Source organism: Oryctolagus cuniculus, chromosome 9, assembly GCF_964237555.1.
Source record: "Oryctolagus cuniculus chromosome 9, mOryCun1.1, whole genome shotgun sequence".
NCBI classification, from domain to species: Eukaryota; Metazoa; Chordata; class Mammalia; order Lagomorpha; family Leporidae; genus Oryctolagus; species Oryctolagus cuniculus.
Genome location: NC_091440.1, coordinates 109,591,059 through 109,597,957, shown reverse-complemented (window position 1 = coordinate 109,597,957; position 6,899 = coordinate 109,591,059). Strand labels below are relative to the sequence as shown.

At 49.2% G+C, this 6,899-nt stretch overlaps 1 non-coding gene across 1 annotated transcript; it reads left to right on the top strand.

Annotated features, from left to right (window-relative positions):
• The first annotated feature begins 240 nt into the window (after positions 1–240).
• Positions 241–311, top strand: TRNAG-CCC (transfer RNA glycine (anticodon CCC)). Its single transcript has one exon. It is a non-coding gene; the product is annotated as a tRNA-Gly (tRNA).
• The last annotated feature ends 6,588 nt before the right edge of the window (positions 312–6,899 follow it).

The following is a 6,899-nucleotide window of genomic DNA, read 5'->3' as shown; positions in this document are numbered from 1 at the left end:
GAGCTAGCAAGTGGCCATGTAAGGCCTCCGGCATGAGGCACCATGTATATGGTGCTCACTTCAGAGTTGCTTCTAATCTCTGATCTTCATTCTTGTCTATGCATTCCCAACACCTTACACATCCACAACAGATGCTTTCTGAATTGACTTATTGTACTATCATTTCTCCTGATAGATTACACTGGAAGAGACCATGCTGTGGTCAATGCTGTAGTTGCCATAAGAGCTAGGCACAGAACAGTGCCGCTGGTGTAGTGGTATCATGCAAGATTCCCATTCTTGCGACCTGGGTTTGATTCCTGGGCGGCACACAGACATTTAGGCCGGCGCCGCGGCTCACTAGGCTAATCCTCCGCCTTGCGGCGCCAGAACACCGGGTTCTAGTCCCGGTCGGGGCGCCGGATTCTGTCCTGGTTGCCCCTCTTCCAGGCCAGCTCTCTGCTGTGGCCCGGGAGTGCAGTGGAGGATGGCCCAAGTGCTTGGGCCCTGCACCTCATGGGAGACCAGGAGAAGTACCTGGCTCCTGCCATCGGATCAGCGCGGTGCGGCGGCCATTGGAGGGTGAACCAACGGCAAAGGAAGACCTTTCTCTGTCTCTCTCATTGTCCACTCTGCCTGTCATAAAAAAAAAAAAAAAAAAAAAGGTAGGCATAGAATAGTCCAGTGACTGTTGTGATGATTTTCAAAAAAACAAGCATCAAATCCTGGATCTATGTGTAAGTAGCTATGGGGCCCTGAGCTAGTTACTTAAACCCATCTTTTAGTTTAATTTTACATAAAATGGGGAATGCAGGAGTGTTGTGTGGGTTAAAGGGGATAATATACCCTAGATGCTGGGTGTTTAAACATTCAACATTTTGGTTCTCAACATGAATTTTGAATCGTGCACTGTGGGTGTGGTCACAGCACAGAGGAAGAGCGAGCACTGCTTCCATGCAGTATTATCCTCACCTCCTGGGAGTCAGGACATTCATCCGGGTTCTACAGCATAGGACACACTCTTAGAAAGGGGACAGAATAGGCCCTTCTGGTCACGGTCACTTCCTACTATGTGAATATTTACTGGTGGCTATCAATTCCATTGGCAACCTCCCATGAACACAATCATTTAGAGGTTTCCCCCTTTTAAGTGGCTCATACTAGAGATGTATATAATAGTATTCAATAACTATAAGAAATATTTACCTGTTATGATTTTAAGTTGAACCATATGATATTCCATTGATAGTTCCATGTGATCCAACCCAAATAACATGGATTCCTGCCAGCCCCCCCCCCCCCATTTACTTCAGTGTCTTGATTCATGCAACTTCTCCTCTTACGTTGTTTGGACTCATTTACCTTCAGTTCTGATTTTTGAGCAATGATTACCTGCATTTGCTTTTTGTCTTTATGATTATCGACTATTTGCATTAACAATGTCTTGCTTACTCTATGGGACAACATAATGCTTAAGTAGTGGTCTTCCTGTTTTATAGAAGCAGAAAGGGAAATTTCTGGAGGATGAGTTTGCCCAAAGTCACAGCCAAGAAGTACCAGGTTGTAGAATGAGGGTGTCTGGACCCTCAAATTCAGCACTTTCCTCATTAAACTCCAGGTGTCCCCGCTCCATTGTCATAACCATTATCCATGATATATGTATATCTGTATAGTTGAGTTATTATGTTTATTTCTGTTGCCTCTGGGTTTTCCGTAGCTATTTCTGCCACTTGTATGCCTCAGGTTAGGCCAAGCTGATTTATGTTATTATGTACTGAAAAGGCAAAGACCTTGCCATTTGGGTCTGTTCCACCTCTGCCTTCTCCCAGCTTTTGCCCAGACATTTTAACCCTAATAATGACTACTTTTTCAGAACTTCAAAGCACTCTTTGATTACCTGAGTTTCCTTGAGCCCAGCTGACAGCTGACAGACCATCTATGTAGGTAGAAGGTTTTTTGCTTCAAGTGTAAAAACTGCTAATTATGCATTAGTCTAACAGGAGTTATTAGACAAATGCCCAGTTATGCATTCATACCTAAGTAACCTCCTGCCTGGTTGTGGTTTTATTTTATTTTATTTTATTATCATTATTATTATTATTATTATTTTTGGAGCTGTGACAGTCCTTCCAGAACTGGCAGAGGGCACAGATCAAAGAGTCTTTTGTGTCTTGCTTCAACCAGGAAAGGGAAAGAAAGCCAGCACTCCTTGCTTGTGCCTCTGCCTCCGCCGCCTCCCTCGCCTGTCCCCAGTGCAACCCCTGGCCTAGCAGCCAGAGTTGGGAAAGCCAGGAGTCGAGAGCTTCTGGTCCCAGGCATGAGGCTGGCAGCCATGGGCATGGCAAGGCCCTCTGGCCAGCAGCCGTGTGGGGACTTTTGCCAAAAGAGCAGAAATGCAAAGCAGGACATGGAGGGTGGCTGTTGATTAGATCTGCTCTGTGGTGATGCTCAGTCACCATGGGTAGTCCCCTCCCTGCCTTGTCTGCTGTAGGCCGTTACTGGGAGTGCACAGCCACAGGGGAGGGTATCTTACAGGGGCAGCCCCTGGCTTTTGGTTTTGCTTCTACCTTCTGGTGAATCTCTCTTGACCACTCTTCCTCCTGCCTTGCCAAGTCGTTAGATTCTTCCGGCGGCCTGGATCTCGTGGGGTGGGGGCTTTTCCTGGACAGGTTTCCACTTTTGTCTACCTTTCCTCTTAAAATTTTCCATGGGGGCCAGCGCCGCGGCTCACTAGGCTAATCCTCTGCCTGCGGCGCCGGCACCCCGAGTTCTAGTCCCAGTCGGGGTGCCAGATTCTGTCCCGGTTGCCCCTCTTCTAATCCAGCTCTCTGCTGTAGCCCGGGAAGGCAGTGGAGGATGGCCCAAGTGCTTGGGCCCTGCACCCGCATGGGAGACCAGGAGGAAGCACCTGGCTCCTGGCTTCGGATCGGTGCAGCACGCTGGCCGTAGTGGCCATTTGGGGGGTGAGAGGAAGACCTCTCTCTCTCTCTCTCTCTCTCTCTCTCTCTCTCTCTCTCTCACTTTCTTTTTTTTTTTTTTTAACTTTTATTTAATGAATATACGTTTCCAAAGTACGAATAATGGATTACTATGGCTTCCCCCCCATACCATCCCTCCCACCCACAACCCTCCCCTTTCCCACTCCCTCTCCCCTTCCATTCACATCAAGATTCATTTTCGATTATCTTAATATACAGAAGATCAGCTTAGTATACATTAAGTAAGGATTTCAACAGTTTGCTCCCACACAGAAACATAAAGTGAAAAATAATAGATGATTTTTTTTTAATGATGATGAAATCAGATCAGACCTATTGTCATGTTTAATCCCAGTGTCTCTCTCACTTTCTAACTCTGCCTGTCAAAATTTCTTTTCCATGAGGCTATTGTTGGCCAGTAAGTCCTCTACATTCATTCTGAGAGGTGTGCCCACTGCTCCGTGTCCCCTGAATTGCCCTGAAACCTCCCGGGAACTTGATTTGCTCCTGGTGGCATCTACTTTGGACCTCAGCCCAGAGCAGGTCTCCCAAGGGCAGTTGTGTCTGCCTTCTGCCCACCTCTGGGAGTTCCACTGTGCCTCGGGCTCTTAACCCCATCCTGCCTCAAGGTATCTTGTTCCAATATCATCTCGCTCTCCACATCTTGGCTCCCACGGCTACCTCCTCACTTTGGTGGTCTTCCTCCTCACCTAGGGCCTCCCCCGCTGTTGGCCTGATGATGGCACTGATTCTGCAGAGCCCTGGTGTCTCCCTGCAGCCCACATGTCCTCAAGTGTAACCTGCTGCATGGCAGGTTTTTCCTTTTCCCATTTCTGGGTCACTTCTCTCCCGTTAGCCAATTATCATGGCTTTCTACTCACTCGGAATAAAAGCTGAAATCATTTCGATGTTGCTTTGTAAGAGGCCTCCTGTTGTACTCTGACAACATTCTACCACTTTCCTCCTCCTCTGTCTCTTCTCTCCGATGTCACAGGGAAAACCTCATATATCCTGTAGCACCTTCCCACTTCTATCTTGGTGAGTACTTCTCTTTGCCCAGATTGTCAATGTCCTACTCCCATCCTTTCCTATACCCATTTTGTACATAGTAATGCCCTGGTTCTCCCTTGCCCCATTAACCCAACATCTTTATAGCAATTATTACTGTAACACCTTATTTATTTTTATCACCTGCCTGCCTCCTCTAGGGCATAGCTCCATAGGAGAACTTAGTATAGTTGACAGGTAGTACAGGACTACAAACTGAACTGTGTCTCCTCCAAGTTCACGTGCTGAAGTCCCTGTTGTGATGGTTCTGAAATGGGAGATGGAGAGATGCTCAGGTTCAGTGGGTATTTTTTTTGTTAAAGATTGATTTTAAAGGTAGAGTTACAGAAAGGCAAAGAGAGGTCTTCCATTCACTGGTTCATTCTCCAGAGGGCTTCAACAGTCGGAGTTAAGCTAATCCGAAGCCAGGAGCTTCTTCTGGGTCTCCAGTGTGGGCGTAGGGGCCCAAGCACTTGGGCCATCTTCTGCTTTCCCAGGCCATAGCAGAGAGCTGGGTTGGAATTGGACCAAGCCAGGTCTCCAACCGGTGCCCATGTAGGATGCCAGCACTGCGAGCAGCAGCTTTACCCACTATGCCTCAGTGCTGCCCCCCAGCTGCTGTCTTGAGAGTGAAGCTGTCACCATGGGATGTGACCTCAGAAGCAATACCAGAGCACCTGCTCTCTGCCCCTCGCAGATTCCCCCATCCCCATGCCCGTCCCTCCCCCCACCCCCGCTGCCACCTTGAGAAGTGGCTGTTTGTGAGCCAGAGACCCCTCACCAGAACCCACCATGCTGCACCCCTGATCTCAGAACTTTCCCTTCCAGAACTGTGAGAAATAAATTTCCATTGTTGAAGCCATGACGGTGTGTGGTGGCAGCCTGGGCTAAGACAGAGAGGCTCATTGTTACCGTAACTACAGAAAATAAATATTTGCTTAAAGGAGTCAATGAATTCCTCTCGTGGCAAGGGCCAGGAGAGGAGAGCTGGGCTTTGTTGTCTGCTCCCTGCAGCTCCTTCCTGCCTGGCATCAGCAGGTTATCGCCACCTGGCTGACTTCCTCCGGCTCCTTCCTGCTGCCTTTTTGCCACTATCTCGTGGAAAACTTTGGGACCTGACTTTTTTCCTCTATCCAACTCCATTAAAATGATTTATTTTGAGAGGTAGGGAGATGGATCTCTGATCCACTGGTTCACTCTGCAAGTGCCCACGATAGGTGAGGCTGGGCCAGGCTGAAGCCAGGAACCAGGAACTCAGTCTTAGTCTCTGATGTGCGTGACAGGGACCCAAGTACTTGAACCATCATCTACTACTTCCCAGGATGTGCATCAGCAGGATGCTAGAATTGGGAGTGGAGCTGGGACTCGAACCCAGGCCCTCTGAAATGAGAAATGGGCATCCCAACTGGTGTCTTGATTGCCAGGCCAAATGCCTGGTCCCCAGCTCCATTTTTAATGTGAAATAGAGATCTGTGTGTCAAACTGCTACCTGCATTTTAAGATCTCCTTAATTCTACTGAACATCACCTTTCCCATGGGAAACTTTCCAATGCCCAGGGCTCCCCCTCAGAACACTCGGACTCCTGGGTTTTCTGCCTTGACCTTAGCCATAGGCTCCTGACAGTTACCTCAATCCCACTGCACATGCCCTGTGTCTTTGGAGAGAGGCTCTCGGAGGCCATGAGTCCCAGGATCCCTCTTTGACAGCTCTGGAGTTGTCATACATGGTTGTGCACTCTGTACGCAGCCCAGGATCTGCAGGTCGGGGCTAAAACCTAGTTGCACTTTACTCAGCAACCTGTGCCCAGGGGCAAGGTGGCTTCTGGCAGGAGGAACACATTTCCCTTCCTCTAAAGGACTGGGCTTGCCAAGTCTGCTGCCTGCAGTTGCATCTGCCCAGTAGGACATTTTAGAAGACGAAGGGTAAGTGTTTGCATAGCGGTTAAGTCGCAACTTGGGATGCCCTGCATCCCATATCTGAATGCCCAGATCCTCTTCTGATGCCAGCTTCCTGCTAATGCACTCCCTGGGAGGCAGTGGGTGATGGCTCAAGTACATGGGTCCCTGCAACACACATGGGTGACCTGGATTGAGTTCCTGACCTTTGGCTTCAGCCTGGCCCAACCCTAGCTACTGCAGGCATTTGAGGAATGAACCAGCAGATGGGAGATCGCTGTCTGTTTTTCAAATGAATAAAAATAAATAAAATTCTTAGAAAAAAGATGGGGAGAGGGTGTGTTGATGAAGAAGGGGCAGAGCAAGTACAATGTGGAGTTCAAGTGTTGTGTGCTAAGAGTGCAGAAGATCGTGTGTAGTAGGGAAAAGCAAGTTTCCAGGCACTGAAGAGAACGGGAGGTGGACAGGAAAGGGAACAGCAGGGTTTCCAGGCATCTGTGAAGGCCCTGTTGAGGCTGAGACAGGAATGGTGGCAGTCTGCACGCTAAGGTCTCCCCCAAAATGGCTCAGTGGCCCCAGAGTAAAAGGAATGGAAGGCAGGATAGACATTTTGTTGTGTGGGTGAAGCAGAAGGATGGGAGAAGGGAAACAAAGACATGGGAGTTGGCAAGAGGAGCATTGCTCAGAGGATAATGGGACTTGGGCTGGGCTTGGGGAGAGACAGAGGCCAGGAGGGTGCTGGTGCAAGCCAGTGTTCATACTACAGGGAACAGAACCCACGCCAGCTAGCTGAAGCAGAAAGGGACATAGCTAGCTCAGAAACAGTTACTGAGAGGCAGAAAGAAACGGCCTCTTGGCAGAGCTGTGGCATGACTCTCCCCCTCCGTGCACTGGGCCCGTCGTCGGGCTGAGCCTCTGCCATCCTCATGAAGCTAAAGCTCGGACAAGGCCACCACACCTGCCAGCCGTGCACCCAGACCGCAACACCAAATGCCTGTC